The sequence below is a fragment of the Ochotona curzoniae genome, unplaced genomic scaffold (assembly GCF_017591425.1).
Source record: "Ochotona curzoniae isolate NIBS_2020 unplaced genomic scaffold, NIBS_Ocur_1.0 contig_4105, whole genome shotgun sequence".
Lineage (NCBI taxonomy): Eukaryota > Metazoa > Chordata > Mammalia > Lagomorpha > Ochotonidae > Ochotona > Ochotona curzoniae.
Genome location: NW_024466129.1, coordinates 10999084 through 11020322, shown reverse-complemented (window position 1 = coordinate 11020322; position 21239 = coordinate 10999084). Strand labels below are relative to the sequence as shown.

The 21239-nt window shown below is 47.3% G+C and overlaps 1 long non-coding RNA gene across 1 annotated transcript; it reads right to left on the bottom strand.

Annotated features, from left to right (window-relative positions):
• Window positions 1-2491: 2491 nt before the first annotated feature.
• LOC121159274 lies at window positions 2492-8252 on the bottom strand. Its single transcript, XR_005884327.1, has 3 exons — window positions 8189-8252; window positions 6120-6481; window positions 2492-2532 (listed from the first exon to the last, which is right to left on the bottom strand). It is a non-coding gene; the product is annotated as an uncharacterized LOC121159274 (long non-coding RNA).
• Window positions 8253-21239: the final 12987 nt, after the last annotated feature.

The following is a 21239-nucleotide window of genomic DNA, read 5'->3' as shown; positions in this document are numbered from 1 at the left end:
TCCAAGAGCAGCTGCCAAGAATCTGAACCACAAAAAATAATCTGGCCACAGGCTGGGGTGAGGTTGCAAGCTGAGCGGAGGAGCTGTTGCGGGGTGGGAGAACCATCTAGCCAGGAAGTTTTCTCCACCCTTCCCCAGGAGGTGTCCAGCTGCGGTTGGCCTACATGGTGTAGCCACCACTTAGTGAGGTCCCGGCTGGGCTGATGCGCCCCAGCTGGCAGCTGTGGGAGTCACATCGACACACACAAACCACTAGACCTGTCCCCACGTGGTCCTCATCACCTCTGCCCTGATCCTCACGCCATCCAGTGCTCACGGCTCTCACGTCACTCATCTGGCTGTACCTGTGTTGTAGCCACACTCACCACCTCCTTTCAGCCAGCCACCCTGGGCCACCCCGCTCTGTCTTGATCCCGAAGTCCTCCCCACAGTGACTTTCTCTGGGTCTCAGTGTCGCCAAAGGCACGGTAACGGAGGTGTGCATGAATTCATCTTTCCTTAGGGGCTCTGTAGATATCATGCCTTCATCCTGGGCACATCTGCCGCCAGCGTGAACACCTTTAGCAAGCCTCATGGTGGCAGCTGCCTTGCAAGCAGCTACGTTTAGGTTTCTTCTGATTGATATGTCTGAATAAAGCCAGCCCCTCCTGAGGGTGTGGCTCCAACCGAGTGAAAAAATGTGGATAATTCAAGCAGAAAAAACATTCGCCTCAATTACATGACAATTTCAGCTTAAACTCTGACTTACACTATAAATAACTTTCTCGATTAAAAAAGTAATGCAGTAACATTGCAAGTAGTTAAGACATTTATTAAAAATACAATTTTCTGTGTGAAAGTATTCTCACTAGACCTTTAAGACATACATCCTAACTTCACGTAAATCTTCAAGATTTGTGCACGTGTACCCACACATATACACTGTATGTATTGCATAAGCACATAAACTTTGTATGAGTTTACTTCCAAAAATTGGGGGTGGAGCAGTGGTGTGGCAAGCTAATCCTCTGCCTATGGTGCCAGCATCCCTTATGGGCAGGGGATCATGTTCTGGCTACTCCACTTCTGATCAGCTCCCTGCTTCTGACCTGGGGAAGCAGGGAGGATAGCTCAAGTCCTTGGGCTCCTATAGCAATGTGGGAGACCCAGAAGAAGCTCCTGCCTCCTTGGCTCAGCTCCAGCTGGTGCAGCCACTTGGGGAATGATTCAGAGGATGGAAGATCTTTCTCTCTGCGTTTCTCCTTCTCTCTGTAAATCTGTCTTTCCAACAAAAATAAATAAATCTTTTTAACATTCATATTAAAAGATAGGCTTATTTGGGTGTAAAAAATTCAGACATTCATGCAGTTTTTTCATAATATCCATTTTCTAAAACTTTTCCAACACACCTTTCATGAATTTGAAAGGTTTTTGTAGCGAAATAAATACTTTTAGCTCCATTTCCATGAACTTTTTGAAATACCCTCACTTATGCATAATTACTGCAAGCAAAATACCCGCGAAGGCCAGTTCCCCAAGTTTATTTACCTTTGTTTCCGTTCATGTAAGCCCGGAGTATCACAAGCAGAGGGACAAGTGGGGACAGGTGACATGCCAGCAGGCTCTTTCTTGATGACATCTATGAACCTGGGCTCTCATGAGGGCAGCAGTAATCTTTGTGAAGCGAGGCAATGACATATATTCCCATGCCATCCATCTGAATACACAGTGAAGAGCCAAGAGCTTTTCTAAACCATCAGGCCAGGGCAATGAGACCTGCAGTGTCCCCATGGGCCCCTAATTAGATTCATTGCACCAAGATCAGATCACATCCAGATTGTAATATAAGACTCAATGCCATGGGAGATTCTCCTAGATGCTCCTTGGTTTAGGGACCCTTCTTTCTCTGATCTAAAGGGAGTGTCCCTGGAGTATGCATCAGGTGAAAACAATCACCAGTTTCCCAAGTCCCCAGGCTCTTTCTAGTTCCCCTTATGGGGACCCCTCCCTGTCCTTTAGATGTGTAATGGAGCTAGCCAGAGTGGTAAGGGACTGGCCTGCTGATTGCAGCTCCACAGAGAACATGTGACGGAGCCCCCAGAGTCCTCACGCGGCGTGTCCTCCTGGAGGAGGATGCCCGTTTCGTAACCTTAAGGGCTGGCATCTGCTTTGCTTTGATGTAGAAATAGCCGAGTGTTTATCAGGTACCTGGTAAACAACCAGAACTAAGCAGGCGGGTCCCCATGTGTGAGCAAAGTAGGGAGCCACCTGCCCACACCTCCTCCTCCCTCTCATGGGAGCGGAGGAGGGCCCAGCACCTTCCTAAGCCACCTGGACAGTTGGTGTCCCACCCCCCCTTGCCCATCCTGTTGACCCATCGGAGCCACAGTGGGGCAGAGACCCAACTTTGCACTTGAAGCTGGCTCTACACTAGATGTGGAAACCACACCCTAGAGGGCCAACACCCCTGGCCTGGGAGCTATGACGTCTGAGACCAATGCTCCACACTTGGGACAGAAGTCAGCTGTCCTTCTCTCCCACGTGCCACTCTGCCTAAATCTCAAAGGGAATAGGTCCTTGTAAATAAACCGTGAACAATGGGATCTGCTCTACCTGAACTGTCATCGCCTTTCTCAGGCCTCAGCCTTCAAGGTCTTTATTGAAAGGAGTCAGGAGTCTGCATAGTGAACCTGCTTTGGTGATAGTAACCAGAGTTAACCCCTGCCTCCCCTTTCTGATGAGGAGCCTGTGCCCTTCAATCATCAGGACTAGGAGTTCATGTCCCTGCAGACAACTTTGTGAATCGTTTGGGCTGAGCCCTGGCACACATCTCTACAGTAAAGGGTGAATGCCAGGTCACAGGAAATTCCAGATTTCCATGGAACTCACAAGCAACATATCCAATTCACCACCCACTTGGTTTTGTACCTCTAGGAGCAGACACTGAGCCCAGGACAGGAGAGAACAGGAAGGGTAGGACAGAGGCTTGCCTGTCAAGGTCTTAGGCACCGGCTCAAATGCAATCAAAATCAAGACAAATCCCGCTGTTTGGGATTCAATTGGAGGACCTCACACGTGAAGCAGCCGGCGCTTGGGGGGAGCACTGGTACCTGATGGCCTGTCTGCTGACCAGCGATGTAGAAAGGCCCTGATGTGAACTCCAGCGACCCAGCACATTCCAGGTGGGGTGAGTGTGTCATACTGATGCCTGTGTGATGTGTGCTGATGTCTGGGGATATCATGTGACTTCATCTTGTTCTGCGCTGTTATTCAACACCCCAGACATTCTGTTGTAAGATGCGGGTACAGAGCTTCTGGGATTTGCACAGGGAGGAAATGGGTTGATACAACCTCTGAGCCGGGAGCAGCTTGGTGGAAAGCGCGCAGACATTTGTCCCCCTTTGTGCAAAGGGAAGCATAGGGGAAGATAGTTGGTCTAATGTTTAAAATGCTGCTTGGGATGCAGCATTCCATATTGGAGTGCCTGGCAATACAGTCCCAGTTCCACTTGCAATTCCAGCTTCCTGCTAACGCTTCCTTGAAAGAAGTGGCGATGCTCAAATATGCACATCCCTATGAGCTACCCAGATCAAGGAGCTGCTTGTGGTTTCAGCCTGGCCCAGTGCATGCTGGAGCAGATATTTAGCAAGCAAACCAGTGGATGGAAGACCTCTCTCTCCCTCCTTCTCTCTCTTAATCTCTTTTTCTCTCTTCTCTCCCCAAGCTTTTGCCCTTCAAATAAAAACAAATAAATAAATGTTTTTAAAAGAAAAGAAAGACCTAGGCCAAGCGACCTGAACCCCACTGGATTCCCCCGCCCCCGGGCTCACGGACCCAGCACCCACTGCACAGGCGGGCCCAAGGGCCCAAGGTGGGTGCTGGGTTCATGATTCCCGGGGACGGGGGATCCAGTGGTGCTCAGGTTGCCTGGCTCGGGTACTTGGAACCATCTGCACATGTGTGCCAAGATTATGAGTCCCAGGGGTGGGGGATCTGGTAGAGCTCGCATCCCCTGGCCCAGGTTCTTGGGCTTATCTGCGAGGTGGGTGCTGGGTTTGTGTGAGCCCTGGGGGCAGGGAATTCAGCAGGGCTTGGGGTGCCTTGCTGGGTCCTTGGGCCCACCTGCGAGTGAAAAAGGAGAAGCAGTAGAGGCAGACCTGATGCAAATGGAGAATATGGCAGCCCACTAGGTACAGTAGCAGAAGAAAGAGAACAGAATAAACTAGACAACTACCCCAGCCAAACAATGATAGCAGAAATCTAGGTGAATGGAGATTTGAGGTTGACTAGATCAACCAATGGGCACTGGGAGGGCTCCCTCATCCTCGGATCAGTAAAATCAATAGCATTCCAGAACTAGCCAAACCACTTGGGCAGAACCCTCAGAACATGCACCACATCAGGACCCTGGATTGATATCGGTTGGTGGTTCCCCATCCCTGGGTGCTGGGCTATTTGGGAGGTTGCATGTGGCTTCCCACTTTATCTCTCCTCTTCCCCCAGAAATAAGAATAAGAAATCAAAAATTTGGAAATAATAATTTCACCCACTTCCCTTATCTCTTGGTCTTTCCCACGCTGATCAATCCTGTAATCAACAAAAAAATTTAAAATAATAATTATTAGGGCCTGGCGGCGTGGCCTAGTGGCTAAAGTCCTCACCTTGCACTGGATCCCATATGGGCACCAGTTCTAATCCCGGCAGCTCCACTTCCCATCCAGCTCCTTGCTTGTGGCCTGGGAAAGCAGTCGAGGATGGCCCAAAGCCTTGGGACCCTGCACCCGTGTGGGAGACCCGGAAGAAGTTCCTGGCTCCTGGCTTCGGATCGGCTCAGCACCGGCCGTTGTGCTCATTTGGGGGGGGGAATCATTGGACGGAAGATCTTCCTCTCTGTCTCTCCTCCTCTCTGTATATCTGACTTTCCAATAAATAAATAAATCTTTAAAATAATAATAATGTTTATTATTATTTTAAAAAAAGAAAAGAAAGATAACTCAGAGAACAAACTCGAGGCAAGCATGGCTGCCCTTGCCACAAGGGCTCAAAAGGCAGTGTGCCTTGGAGCTCAGGAGACAGTGTTGAGCCATACAAAGTCATTCCCAGGTTCAGACACCACCAGGGCCGCTGCATTCTTTCAACTCCTCCCTCTGGAAATTGGAAGTGTCTAGCCTATGCCTCTTCCATCATTGCACTTCAGAAGTTGTCCCATAGGGTTCGGGGAAGCCCACCGACACTCAGGGAGAAACCAGGGCATGGCACAGGCACAAAGGGGAGAGATGCAGAGAAAGACAGGTCACCAGGGAAGCTGGGAGAGCAGCATGGAGCAGACCCTTCGAACCCACACTGTCATTTCTGACCTCGGGGTTGGAGAACCAGAAGAGAACAAAGCTTTGCTGTGTTAAGCGACCCAGTTGGTGTTGCTCCCCCACAGAAGCCCTGGAAAATGAGCAGCTGTCTTTGGGGCTTCAGTTTGGTATCTCCTTCACTTGCACGTGTTCCTCCATCCTTCTCAGATGCTCCCTTCACCGTCTAAGCTATGCCACCCAGGGGAGTGCACTGAGGGTTTGGCTTGGTTCATCACACTCCCTGTGCTTTTTCCTGTCACAGGCTTTCACAGGAACTTCTGGTCCTGCAGTGACCCAGACACCTGAGCAGCAGCACCTTGGTAGGTACTGGATTCTCACAGAGCTTTCCTCGCAGAATGCACGCTTGTCCACTTGTCACACATGCTCTGTCACCCAGTACCTGAAATCCTTTCTCGGGTTGGAAATTCCCTAACCCATTGGCTTGCCTGGCCTCCCCAGCCCACATGGGCCAGGCTTCATTCCCAACCCAGTGAGAGCTAGAGCCACCCAGAAGTGCCAACAGCTCAGACTGCAGCTCAGGGGTGCATCATGATGCCTCTCCCCAGGGGGGTGGATGTGAAGGAAGCTGCCAGCTGACCATGGGAACAGCCATGGTCCTGGCTATGTATGTGGCTGCATCCTTATTACTGTCCGCATGCTCCGTTTCTCCCAGGGCTGCCCCTGCTCAGGGAGCTGCGAGCTTAGTTCTCGCACTGCCTCCTCTCTGGGAGTTAGACAACGGCCCTTTAGCAAACTTCTTTTCTGCTGCAATTAACCAGAACAGTGCTTTCTCACCGGCAACAAAGTGCTTGGAGTAGAAATTCATTCCTCCATTAGCATCAACATGCTCCCCTCTGACCTGGTAATGTCATTAGATATTTTTCAGTATGATCTGAGGAGCGGGATGTTGGCCTCCCTTCTTCTACACGAAGCAGAGATGTGCTGATCTGTAGGTCTTTCACAGTCCACGGAGAGGCAAAGCTGTGGAAGCATCAGCTGACACATCACACCTTACAATGACAGCACGTCAAGGTCAGCATCATGCTGGCTCTAGTCCAAAATCATCTTCTCTCCTTGCAGAGGGAATATTACATGAAGACATCTGAGCATGGATCCTCTCTGATGTTCCTTCTTGTCTGTGGATGTCAAACAGAGCCCTGAAGACGAGTGAATCATCTTTCAGTACTATGTTGCTTAAAGACACACTGGGCTCTTTGCTCCACTCTCCTTCCCATTTGCCTTACCTATGATTTCCCTCCAAATCTCCAAGTTCAGAACAGATCTTAAACAAATGTCCTTATAATACCCTTGTTGCCATGATCTCCTATTATTATGGACTTCTAGGTAAGGGTCACCTAATCCCAGAAGTGGCCAGTGCTGCCCCAGCATCTACATTCATCTCTCCGAGGCGGTGTGTTGTCAGCCACCCCATTCCCCACTGTATCCTCCTCACTGCCTGCTGCCTCACCACGCCTTTTCCTGGTCACCTGCTTGACCCAGGGAACCTGTTCTTCAGGGGATCATGTGTCCATTGTCTGCTAGTTTCTTGTAGTTTGTTTGCGCAATTTAAACCAGGTCAGTGAACAGCTATAGAAGGAGGGTGCAGCATAGGTTCCTGTTGACCTGACCATTCCTGACCGTACCTAACTCCCAGAAGGAGAGAGAGAGTTGGGGCTCCTTTCACGGCTTATGAATCTGATGGTGTTGCCTGGTTCCTGACCACGGACAGCATCAAGCCTCAGTGGTGTGTGTGCCCCCCTTGCCAGAAGGCCACCTCTGCCTTTCATGGCTCTCTGAGAAGTCCACCATTGCCTGCTTCTAGCATTCTGCCCCCCACAGGCCACATGCCAGTCCCCATTCCTCCCTCAGAAGTTGTCAGAGTTTCTCAAGTGGGAGACAACATTGCTGCCTCAATGAGCATCATCCTGGCCTGGGTGTTGTCACCGTTAGTGGCCTCTAGGGGGTCCCAGACTAAAGTGTGACATAGTCAGTGTGGTGTCTGGTTGCCCCAAGCAGCCATGTATTTCCACCTGTCAATGTTCTGCCCCTACACACACCTGCACACAGCTGTATTCTCTCATCCACACTCGCTGCAAGACCTCTGCTCTCCTCACATCAGCAGGCTCTGCCTCTTCCACACTTCACTCAATGCCAAGCTGTCCTGGCCCACATGCAAATTTAGGTGAAAACCGTTCCTTCCTCCTATTTGTGTCTATGTGTGGGTCTGCTGTTGCTCCGTAGGGGTTGACATGATGGAGGAAGAGCTACGTTCTCCCAATGAGTCTTTCTCAGGCTCATGATTTACAGAGCCAGCAGAGTATCACAGAGAATGCTCCACATTTGAGTTGGTAAAACCTCACTTCGAGTCCTGATGCACGGCCTTGGGACAGTGAATCGCTTTGAGCTCGCACTCTGAACCATGTCTACCCAATCTCAAGGTGAAGGTGAAGAAGCACTCTAGAAGGGGCTAACAACAATCTTCAAGCATTTGGGTTATCCAAGAATTTGGTTTGTCTTGTCCTGTCCTAACATTACACAAGAAAAAAGAGCCTCCAAGGAACCCCTACTCCAGGAATTCTAAGAACCTAGAAGAGAGATGTGAGGCCTCAGACACCCCCATGGTAGGGTGGGACCAGAGTGAGGTGAGATCAGACCTACCAGCTGACCTTGGAGCTTCCTGCCCAACTGCCCTGGGTGAGGTCAGTCACTGTTGAGATCATAGGACTCTCTGATTTTAGTCCTTCCGGGCAGGTTATATGACTCCCTTAGCCTGACCAGGAAAAAGGCATTTCAAGATCAGCACTGGTGTGAGGTGGGAGTGTTCTCATCATCACTCAGACCTCTCAACCTCATAATCCTCTCACCTGTGGTCCAGCAGCTGCACCTCCTTCCTGGTACCTGTGCTGCCTGAACATGGAATCCCATGCAGGAACTCCGGGACAGTTGTAGGGCTCCTTCTCCTGGGACTACCACTTCTCCACATGTCTACAACACTCCTCATGTACCCTCCACTCACACTTCCTCGTACAACATGGCTGATATGCATGAGTGCGTGTGTGTGTGCTTGATAAGGGACAGAGGACACAGGCTGTTCTGTCATATATCCCCCTGAGACCTGCTACAAGCAGGCCCTCTGCAAACTTTAGCTAAATTAATTCACCAAAGAGAGCAAAAGGCTAGTGTCAGGTGCCCGTCCCAAGGACCTCTGTGTTACAGGAGAAATCTTCTAGCAGCACCACTGTCAGATCAGCTTGGCTCAATGGTCCTTTTGCCAGATACTGAGTGCGATTATGCTCCCAGATGGATTAGAGCAAAGATGATACATTGCAGCTTTCTCCTCACAAAATCCATTTCCAATGCTCACTTGAAAATCTTAAATTAGGGCCAGGTACAGTGGCCTAGTGGCTAAAGTCCTTGCCTTGAACGCACTGGGATTCCATATGGGCACAGGTTCTAATCCCAGCAGCTCCACTTCCCATCCAGCTCCCTGCCTATAGCCTGGGAATGTAGTCAAGGACGGCCCAAAGCCTTGGGACCCTGCACCCAAGTGGGAGACCTGGAGGAAGTTCCTGGATCCTGGCTCCGAATCGGCTCAGCACTGGCCATTGTGCTCACTTGGGGAGTGAATCATCGGACGGAAGATCTTCCTCTCTGTCTCTCCTCCTCTTTGTATATCTGACTTTGCAATAAAAATAATAAATTTTTTTAAAAAAATCTTAAATTAGTTCTAGTCTTCACTTTGCAACTCTTCCCAGGGTTTGCTACATCAGCAGAAGCACAGCTTCCTGTGCTCATATATGACCTACTTTCTTTGAGTAGACCTGATAGTGATTTTAATTCTTACAGCCTCAATGGTTGGCCTCATGTTGGAAGCAGTCTCAGAACTGATATCTCCCTGCTTGATAGACCCAAGAGAAAGAGTGGCGTCCATGATATATGTGTATGAGAAAGTCAGCCAGGAGCTTTTGATTCATTGCTTTCCCATTTATTGGTCTGAACAAGTGTTTGCTGCCTAGAGTTGGCAGCCCTGTTGAGATTATGAGATGACTAACAAGTGCTGGGAAGACAGTTAACACCACGATGGCAGAGGACTAGATGTGCCCCATTTCCCCCTCTGCATCCACTGCCCCTCCGCACACAGCTCTGTGTCCCAAGTCCTCCTGGACCATCTCAGTAGATTCCTTAATTTCTGGCTTCCAGTTGGGTGCAAAGAGGAAGTAAGCAATGGAGGGAGAGGAAAGCAAAGCTGCCTCCCTGTCTATCTGTGTTGTTCCTACAGGAGAAGTCACAGCTCCTTTCTGGAGGCCCCAGACAGCTGAGGCTCTTTCTCTGGCTTGCTCTAAACCTGGCTCCTGCTGCCCTCGGTTTGCACCATCAGGCTTGCTGTGGGGAAAGAAGCTGGTATCAGCAGGGGATCTGGAACTCCAGCTCGGGCATTCTGCTTTGAGATGCAGGCAGCCCCAGCAACAGCATCTTGAATGTTTAGCATTTCCACACGGCACTGGGCACACTGCCATTGCGGTTAAGACCTTATCACTGACACGTAGCAACTGATGAAAACATGTCTACTGCGTGAACAAGGGAAGGAGCAAGCCTTGAGTCCTGCACCTTAGAGAGAAGGCATCCAGGGCCAGAGAGGACAAGGACCTTTCCAGGGAGGGTCCCCTAACTCAAGACAGGAGTCTTGGTCACCTGACTCAGTGCTCAGTCATGTTTCTGCCACACTGAGGCCTCTCCTCTCTCTACCAAGACAGTGACCCATCTTCAGCAGTGGAAACAAGGACAGGAGTGGATGCTGGAGCTGGCTGTATACTCAAAGAAAACCCAAAGTAGAGCTTTCCTACATACAAGACCTCTTAACTTAAAACCCAGGAGCACTTTCCATTGAATTTGCCCTCAGAAATAAGAGCAGGAATTTGGTTCAGTTACACTTTCTGGAATGGGGGGGGGAGGGAAGGGGGACTAATGTTGAATGTGTCCAATGTTCACTTGTTGAAAAGGTTGGGTGGAGGAAAGAAGCAGGCAACTTTTTTTTTAATTGCATTTCATTTTATAACATCGTTTCATAGGCTCTGATGTTCCCCCTTCCCCTCTCCGTGCACTCCCCCCATGGTGGATTGCTCCTCCTTGTTGCAGTATTACAGTTCAAATCCAGTCTTGTTTCTTTCATTGCAAGCATGCGCCATGCATAGAGTCCAGCATCTTATTGTCCAGCTGAATTCAACAGTTTCTTGGGGAGACCAACTCTGGTCTGAAGGCATAGCTGGCAGATTATCATTCCGACCAATTAAAAGCCATAACATAACATCAACAACAGATTCCAACATTATGGGGTTAATTGATATTGTATTGGGTGATTGATATGTTAGAAAATGCTGGTTCTTAACCACATCCTGTGACTACTTCATTAACATTTCAATTTTAGTTTGTATACAACTGGCTTCTATCTACCTTAAAATGGCTATAGGATATGATTTAGCTGTCTCATGTCTGTTTTCATTTCAGTATTTAGCAGTTTATTGTGTTGAAGCATAATTTTTACTGAACTTGGCAGATTTTAGGATAGTCTAAACTGGCTTATAGCTTTAGCAAGGCATATGACATCCATTGAGGCACAGAACACTGCTGGGAGGGGTGTGCAGGGAAATCCTCCATACCCTAGTTAGGAGTAATTTATTTTCGTGTCCTACCTAGTAAGGTATGTGTGAGTCCCCACTGATTGTTTCCTGTCGAGTTCTAAGCTTTCCTTGCTGTTCTCTGTCTATTTTGATTTTTGTTGTTGTTTGTTCCTCTGTTTCTGTGGACCGCTCAGGGCTCCTGGCTGTTGTTCCAGTGACATTGGGCTCTGCGAGGAGGGATTTGGACTTCTTCTATCCCAGGCAGGAGCTTCAAATGGGAGTGGATGACCTCAGAATACTTGGCCTCCGAAGGCACTCCAATTCCCCGTGGTCTCCTTGGCAGCTGGGATGTAGTCTTTGGTGCCCATACTGATAGTCCTTGGTGAGGAGCCGGGAGTCTCCAGGGTTGGGATACAGGTCTCCTCTTGTCCATCAGAAGCAGGCAACTTTTCTGCCACTTCTTACTCCTTCCCAAGCGTGCCTCAGCTTATTGGTCATGCTTATCAATCTCACAGTCTGTACAAAGCTATTCACAGAATCCACCTTGCAAGATCGCCATGGGATTACAGTTAATACATACAAACCATTTAGGATAGCGCCAGGCACAGGGTAGGCAAAAATAAATAAACAAACAAATAAATAAATAAATAAATTCTTCAAATTTGACCCTTCCCACCTTAATCAGTGGTCCATGTGGGCCTTCTGAACTTTATCATCAAAATAAAACAAAATTTCATGATATACTAAATAAAATAAATATAATAAAATTTTAAAAGTAAAACTGTTTAGATTTATTTTTTATTTTCTTTCATTTATTATTATTATTATCACTTTATGATATAGTTCCATAGGTCCTAGGATTTCCCCTATTGCCTCCCCAAATCCTCCTTCCTCCCACTGAGTTCTCCCACATCATTTCAACAGCACAGCTCCTCATAAACAGTCATAAGTCCATCATCGTGGGCGTGGACAATGGCAAACAGTCCAGCATCCCATTGTCAAGACATATCCTACAGTTTCGCTGGGAGTCCATCCTCAATCCAGAAGTAGAGATGCACACTGCACTGTATCCTCACATCTGGACATGACAGTCACCACTACACAGTCACTATAAATCCCTCCAAGTGAAAAGCCACAAAGCAAAATCAACAAGAAGAAGAAAAACAAATTTACAATGCCAAGAGGTTAAACAACATGCCACTGGATATGATAGTTTCCATTACACAGTTACTGCACATCCCCCTAAGCGAAAAGCCACAAAACAAAATTAACAAAAGAGATTTATAATGCCATGAAGTTAAATGGCATGCTACTGAATGACTAACGTGTCACTGAAGAAATGAAAATCAAGAACCTTGAAGAAAATGATGCTACTATATGATCCGTGAGTCACTGAAAATTTGAATGAGAAGAAAATGTTTTAAAGAAATTTAACTAAAAATAAAAACATGAAAATCCATGAGATACAGTTTCCACTAACCTTTGTTGGTGAGATGTATCTCCTGTAGGCAACAAAAGATGGGTTTTGTGTTTTTAATCCAGTCTACTAATCCATGTTTGATTGATGTGTTTAATCCACTTACATGCACGGTTAATATAAGCAGGTGCTAATTTGGTCCTGTCATTTAGCATTGGGTTGTTCATTGATCTAGTCTTCTGTTGTTATTTTACTGGGATGTTCTTCACATTTGCCTTTGGTTTTCGTGAGTCTCTGTCAAGAGAACATCTTTAAGTATCATTTGTAGGGCAGGTTCGGAAAAGGCATATTCTTTTAACTTTTCTTCACTATGGAAGAATTTAATTTCATTTTCAAAGACAAAGGAAAGCTTTGCTCCATAGATTATCCTGGGCTGGCATTTTTTTTTTTTCTTTTAGAATCTGGAATATGTTGCTCCATTCTCTTCTGGCCTGTAGAGCTTCCTATGAGAGATCTGTGAGTTTAATTGGCATCCCTCCATATTTCAATTGATTTTTTTTTTTCACGTGAACATTTAAGGATCTTTTCCTTATGTTTGGTCAAAGAGAGCTTGATAATCATGTGTCATGATGAAGATCGCTTTTGGTCAACCCTGTTGGGAGTTCTGTGCCCTCCTGGATATTGTTCCCCAATTCTTTCTCCAGATTAGGGAAATTTTGCTTTGTTATTTCATTAAATCTATTTTTTAGCCCAGCTTCTCTTTCTGCACCTTCTGGGACTCCTATAACGCTTATGCTTGGCCTTTTACTAGTGTCTCTTAATTCTTGAATACTTTTTTTTTTAAGCTTGACCCACCTTTGCCTCCAGCTTTTTGATTCTTTCCCTACTGTGTCAAGAAATATCTTCTAATTCTGGGATTCTTCCCTCTGCCTCCTTCATTTTAGTATGGAAACTCTCCACTGAATCTTTTTAAAAGATTTATTTATTTTTATTGGAAAGTCAGATATACAGAGAGAAGGAGAGACAGAGAGGAAGATCTTCATCCATTGATTCACTTCACAAGTGGCTGCAATGGCTGGAGTTGAGCCAGTCCGAAGCCAGAGCCAGGAGCTTCTTCCATGTCTCCCACATCGTCCCAAGGCTTTGAGCTGTCCTCAACTGCTTACCCAGGCCACAAGCGGGGAGCTGAATGGGAAGCGGGACTGCCAGGACACAAGCTAATGTCCATATGGGATCCTGGCGCATACATGGTGAGTACTTTAGTCACTAGGCTACCACACCGAGCCCTCCACTGAATTTTTAATTTGCTCTAGTGTGTCCTTCATTCCCAATAATTCAGCTTGATTTTGTTTCAGTGTTGCTATTTGCTGTGTGATATATTCCTTAAATTCCTGCACGTGCTTCTCATTGTTGATAAGGATCTTTATTACAAATGTTTTCAATTCTGTGTCCCTTGCTTTCTCAATGTATTCCTCAGTTAATTCTGAGGTTGGCAATGACTTTTGCTCCTTTGTAGGGGAGTCTTCAGCAATATTCACTGTGCCTTCGTCTCTTCTTTTGCTCTTGGTCATTGTACTTCTGGTTAGCAGATTCTTCTCACAGGTCTACAGTTTGAATTTAGTTATTGCGGTTGTACACAATTCTTTGTTTGCAGTCACTTGTGTCATTCCACCCAGCGAGTTTCAGATCTGTACTCTTATGGTCTGTGTAACCCCAGCCCCTGGCTCAGCACTCCACCTCCTGTGATGCTGTGCTATTTTTGCACCATTGTCTGTACACCGTTTCTCCTACTTCCTGTTTGCACAGTTCACAGGATTAGGGAGACACCGGGTAGCCTATATAACTAGGTTGTTGGTGTGCTGATCTTGACACAACCTGCTACCCTTTAAATCAAAATAGGGCCACACGGACCTATTTTGAGATATATGATGCCAAAATCGGTATCATTTTCCCTGGGCACCAGTGAAATGCACTGAGCTCAGTGAGTTTGCTCTCACCTCAGCACCTGTGCAGCTCATTGTTGCCCCTGCATTCTCACAGCCTTTTGCCACACTGTACAAAATGGCACCTGGGATGTCCCACTTGTGGAGTTCTTGATCTGCTGGCTCTCTACTCTGGGGGCTACTTGGATCTATTTGGGGTGAAACCTGTAGGATGCCATGTTGTTGCAATTCACTGAGCCTGAAATGAGTTCACTCCCAGCTCAGTGCATGTGCAGTCCTGGCCCATAGCCTTTGCCTCCTTATACAAGATGGCACCCAATTTGGCTCTATAAGAGGTTCGGGTGTGAAATCCACTCTGTTCCTGCACCACCTATTAGGGATCTGCTTCTCTGTCTCTGCTCCTGGTCAAATCAAACAAACCAGCAGGACGGGCAATTCTTTGTCTGGGTTCACCTCTTGATCTCCTGATGAACTCTCCTTCCCACCTGCTTGCTGGTAGAGTTCCAGCCATCGGTGCAGTTCAGATTGTGGCTGGCTGAATGCTGCTGGTATGTCTGGTCACTGCAATACCACACTGTTGTTTCCACCACTTTTCTATGTCCATCAGTCTCCAGGTCCCCCTCTCCTATCAGCCTGTCCTCTCCTATTTCCTGGAATGTATCCTCTCTGTTTCACCCTGGCTAATGTTTCTCCATGTTTTAACGTGTACTCACCCTATCCCACCACCTTGATTTAGATTTATTTATTTTTGTTGAAAAGGCAGATATACAGAGAGAAGGAATATATAGAGGAAGATCTTCTGTCCACTGGTTTATGCCCCAAGTGGTCATAACACCTGCAGCTGAGCTTATCTAGAGCCAGGAGCCAGGAACCAAGAGCTTCTTCTGGGTCTCCCACTTGGGTGCAGGGTTCCAAGGCTTTGGGACATCCTTGACTGCTTTCCCAGGTCACAAGCAGGAAGCTGGACGGGAAGAGGAGCATCCAGGACACGAACTGGCGCCCATATGGGATCCCAGCACATACAAGGAAAGGACTCTAATCACTAGGCTACTGTGCCAGACCCAAAATTTAAAAAAAAAAAAAGTCACCTAAAATGTAGCTGAGCTTTGAAAAGGAATAAATGCAAGGTAATGAAGATATGTGAGGAAGTGAAAAGTGCCCATTAATAGGGTTGGCAGTGCAGTGTAGCTCGTTAAGCTTCTGCCTGAAGTTGGATTCCTATTTGCTCTGCTCGCCATCCAGCTCCCTGCCAATGTAACTGGGAAAGCAGAGGAAGATGGCCCAAGAGAATGGGTTCCTGCGCCCACACAGATGGGGTTTCTGGCTATAGGCAGGCCCATATCTGGGCATTGCGGCCCTTTGGGGAGTGAATCAAAAGAGAGAAGATCTCTCTGTCTCTCCCTGCCTTCCAACTCTGTAAGTCTTCTCTCAAGTAAATAAACGAATGTTTAAAAGGAAGCAGGAAAGTCCCCGTGATGAAACTGCCTCTGTAGTGTTTATGGTGCAGAGTTACAAGAAACAGAAACTGACTCTGACTTACTTAAGCCACAAGGAAACTTATTGGAAAGCTCTGGCTTGTTAGAGAACCCTGGCTCAGATATGAGTCAGAAATAAAAAAGCAAGGCCAAACCAGGCCATAGGCAGGATCCTGGGTCCTGACCACAGGTCCAAGAGGGCGGACAGCTGTGACCACACAGCGATGAGCCCACACAACTCCACAGCCAGTACAGACATGGGGCCCTGCGGAGTCCCTGGGCAGTGGCTAAGGCCACTATCACGCTAAGTAGCTCTGCTCCTTTCCTTGTGTTACTAGCTTGGGTTGAGAACAGGGGTAAGTGCACTGAGCCTGTGTCCTGGAGCCACACCCAGTGGCCAGAACAACTGGAATTTCTTCATCTCCCCAAGATTAGCTCGCCAGGTCAGTGGAGGTGTTCAGGAGCTGGGAGCCGGCACCCACCAGGTATCTGCTCCATCATACAGTCTTGAGGACATAGGCTTTGTTAGTTTTGGTTCTTCAGGCAAAAGAGAATATTGGGCAATTACTTGTATGCTTTGCTGGGGTCTTTATTTCCTCATGAGCCCATTACAGGACGTTTGAACATATTCCTTTTAGGATGAGCAACAAAACAAAGATAAGTAACAGACGCATAATGCCCTATTCCGGGATGCTAGCTCATAGCACATTCTCTGTCACTGTCATCACACGTTTGCCAGAGAAGAACATAAATGACGGGACAGGTGGGAGAGGACAGAAGCAGAGGTGGGCAGAGGACAGCAGTTCTAAAGCCCCCAACACGCAGCAGATAGGGCTGAATGCCCTGGAATGCCTCGACTCCCAGGGGCCCTCCAGATTTTCATAGGAAATAAGTAATAGGGAAAAAAACTGCCCATGGATTTCAAAAATATTTGTGTTAAAGTAAGCTTATTTCTTAATTCCATCTTTACAAGCATTTCAAACTGCCTTTGTCTTTGTAGAAAATCAAAATACTGAATTTCATGCAATGGAATTCCAAACAAAAGACCCTGGTTTTTAAACAATTTTTTTTTTTTTTTGAGGAAAAAAAAAGCAGAAGTATCTTGTGTTATTTCAGAACACATCTGTTCACTTTTAAATTGTTATTTATTCGCTTGTTTGTGTTGAGATTTATTTTACAGATAGTTCTCATCCTGAGTTCAACTCTCCACATGCTCGGCACAGCCTGGGTTGGACGTAGTTGAAGATGGGAGCCACTCCCTTGGGTGTGGCTGGGTCTCCCACAAGGCTAGCAGGGATCTTAGGTGTGCGTTAGGAGGAAGTTAGAACTGGAAGTAGAGTCAGGACTCGAACCCCAATACAAGATGCAGGTGTCCCCAGGGCAGAATCAACCTTTATGCCAAGTAACCACTCTCCTCCATTCTAACAACCCAGAAGAAACATCGGAAATCACAGCTGTTGGCCATGAGTCCCAACCACAAATGGGTTTCCATCTGCCCATCTTGGTAGAAGCAGATAAGGCCAGAAGAACACAGGATTATCAAGAATGATCTACCACAACTTTATGCTTTTCTTTCCACTCACATGTCTGACTTCTCATCTCACTGACCTTGATCTCCAAAAAAACACGTGGAGGCAAACGTATCAAGAAATTTCACAATTAAAAAAATTCTATTATCATCATCATTAATAAAGAAGTGAAAGACATTTTTAATTGTATGCTATTTATCTTTTAAGACTTATTTATTTGATAGGCAAAGAGACAGAGAGAGGGGGAGAGACAGAGATCTTCCACCTGTTACTTCACTCTCCAAATGGCCACAACCACCAGGGATAGGCCAGGCCAAGGTGAGGACACAGGAGCTCCATCCAGGTGTCAGGTGGATGGCAGAGGTCGCTTGGGTTATCTTCCAGCAGGAATTCAAACTGGTGCTCTAATGTGGATGCTGGCATGTCAGGAAGCAGCTTAACCCACTGCACCACCATACACCAGGCCCCAATATTTAACTTTTCAGTTATATGAAATATCCTTATCCTTCACCTGACTATGAGTGCTTTGATATTCTCAACTTCTAGGTGGAAAAAAGAAACCTCCTGCTAGGTGAAACCATAATCTACTCAAACTTTGATTTTGAGTGGGGATCCGGGGGACATTGTGTGTGACACGATATCGTTACTTAGGCTAAGGCTAACATATTGGCTTATTGAAACGTCCCTCGAGGGTACTTGTCATTTCCACTTTATTTAACAAAGTAAAGTGTACACACCTGGTTATAAGTAGGCACTTCTTTTGTCCTAAAACCTTTTCCGGGCTTGAAAATATACCCTTCTAGAAAAGTGGGGAAGGATGTAGGATTAAAACATTCTGCCGCAAAGGACATGATAAGCTAGACTTGACTTCAATGAAAAAACAATCTGACATTTTCCCATCCCACTTGCTTCTGCAGGGATTGCTCCTATGGGGATCAGGTCCTAGGCAGGATGAGGAGGGCGCTGGGCCTCTGCAGTGTTTCTTCTGAAATCCCTCCACCCCAGTCCTCACGTGGGGCAAAGACCAGACATGTCCACCTGAGAAATACTCCATAGCACATCTGACCAGCCCTCCTGAAACCTGCCCAGAAACATCTGAGCAAGTGGCACCACCAGCACAGGGTGGGAGGCACAGGGATGCCATGAAACGGGATCTAGCTCAGCAAAAAAGCTTCCAGAGGAGGATCAGTGAACCCCAACTAAAGTCTGGGATTGCAGTGGCAATAATGGCAGCATGGGTTCCCGTGGTAAAGGCTGATAGGTCAGGGACGCAGATCACACTGCTACGAACATTTCTGTAAATACAAAATTGTCACCAAAAAAGAGATGTTTTTGGAGTGCAGGAAAAAGAAAAACAAATTCTTACAAAGGAGCAGAAATGAGACTGGATTTCCATCAGTAGGAACATACAGGTGATAAAAATCACATACCTAAAGATTTGAGAGAAAATAGCCAAAAACTCACACTGCTGTCCCAAGCTTGAGTGCTCCAATCAATGGTGGCAAAAAATAAATATATCTCAAATGTGGAAACTTCTGGGAGAAGACTGAAAAAGATGCTTGGGTTACAGAAGCAGCAGCCCAGAGGAAGGTGGGAAATGCAGGTGGGGCCAGTTCAACGAAAGTTTGATTAAAAGGCAAAACAAAACAAATAAACAGCAACAACAACAACAAAAACCTGACCAGAAGTGATTTCTGTGGTTGTTAAACATGGCAAACCCAGACCTTCCAGTGTGTCACCAAGGGTCCTTGTCACACGTGGGCGAAAGCAGGATGGGCTCTGACACTACCCCAACAAGAAGAGCAAAGCTCTTAGACAGCAGGCTTGCACTAGGCAGTGCCAAGCTTGGGTCACAACAATTTTTTTTTTTTTCATTGGAAAGGCAGATATACAGAGAGGAGAGACAGAGAGGAAGATCTTCTGTCCGATGATTCACTCCCCAAGTGAGCGCAACGGCCGATGCTATGCCGATCTGAAGCCAGGAGCCTCTTCCGGGTCTCCCACACGGCTGCAGGGTCTCAAAGCTTTGGGCCGTCTGCTTTCCCAGGCCACAGGCAGGGAGCTGGAAGAGAAGCGGGGCTGCCGGGATAGAACCTGCGCCCATATGGGATCCCGGGCGTGCTAGGCGAGGAGCTTAACCACTGCGCCACCGCGCCGGGCCACAACAATTTTTTTTAATACATCTGAGTAAGCAGTTTCACAGCATTTATCGTTTTCTGGTTTGGATCAAAGCAGAAGTCTCCACTGAAAGAATCCTGCACTATGGTGGGGAGCAGTGGGAAAGAGGACCTTCCGTGGGCATCTGGATTTCTCAAACTTACGACTCAGTTTCTCCTCTGCAGTGGAGAAATTGTGCTGCTGACGTTGCCCTGTGAGGCAGAGAACAGGCCAGTTAAGCTTAGGGACCAGGGAGAAGGCAGAGAGCCCAATCGTGCTGTGGTTTTCCTCCCTCGGTTTGCTTTCTGTTCCACAGTGTGGGTTGTCTCTCAACACCTGATTGTTGGGTTGTGGAGAATGGAGAGCCAACAGGCAGGTGCACGAAGTAGTGGGTCTTTGGAGGTGATGGTGACGAGGCTGGACAGAAAGGGCCCTAGAACAGCTATCCATTCTTTGGTGTGAGCAGAAGTACCCGGAGAAGAGGCCCTGGTGAAAGGCCCTCACTCACAAAAGGAGGTCTGGGCCCAGCACAATGACTCCATGGCTAACTCCTCACCTTGCAAGCTCCAGGATCCCATATGAGCAATGGTCCGTATCCCAGCTGCCCCATTTCCCTGCTAGCTCCCTGCTATGAATGGGAAAGCAGAAGGATGGCCCAAAACCTTGGGGACCCTGCACCTACGTGGGAGACCCAGAAGAAGCTACTGGCTCCTGGCTTCGGCCAGTTCTGCTCCAGTTTTTGTAGCCACTTGGGAAGTGAACCAGCAGATCTTTCTCTATGTGTACTCTCCATAAATCTGATCTACCTTTCCAATAAAAATAAACAAGAGAGAGAGACACTTAGGGTGGGATGTAGTAGCATAGCTGTCTGTGTAAGCCATTGCCAACATTCCATATGGGCATTAGTTCAAATCCTGGCTGCCTCGCTTCTGATCCAGCTCCCTGCTAGTGTACCTGGGAAAGCAGCAGAAGATGATTTGAGTGCTTGGGCTCCTGTACCCACATGGGCGACCCAGAAAGTACTCTGCAAGTGGCTGCACCGACCAGAACTCAGCTGATCTGAAGCCAGGAGCCTGGAGCTTCTTCCGCGTCTTCCACATGGGTACAGGATTCCAAGGCTTTGAGCCGTCCTCTCTTGCTTTCCGAGGCCACAAGCAGGGGATTGAAAAGGAAGTGGAGCAGCTGGGACACAAACATCACCCAAATGGAATCCCAGTGCATGTAAAGCAAGGACTTTAGCCACTAGGCTACTGTGCCAGGGCCTGGTAACTTAAGAAAATTATGGCACAGGGGCTGAAGAAGCTGAAGATATTTGGGTCACTGACATACAGGCATCACTATCGTCTCTCACTAGGAAAAGTTTCCTTAGTTTATTTTCTAAAGATGAAATGGGGCCGGCGCAGGAGAGGCGATGCCGTGGAGTAATAGGCTAAGTTCCCTTCTGTAGCTCTGGAATCCCGTCAGGGTGCTCATTAGTGTCCTGCCTGCTCCATTTCTGATCTAATTCTCTGATTGTAGCTTGGGAAAGCAGTGGAAAATAGCGCAAGTCCTTGCACCCCTGCACCCATGTGACAAACCCAGAAAGAAACTCCTGCATCCTGACTTCAGATCAGCTCAGTTCTGGCTGTTACAGCCATACGGGGTGTGAACCAGTGATCTGAAGACCTCTCTCTCTGTCTTTCCGTCTCTCTGTAATTTTGCCTTTCAAATAAAAATGAATCTTGAAAAGAAAATAAAATTTAATATTTGTCCTTTTAGAATTAGCTTATTTCATTG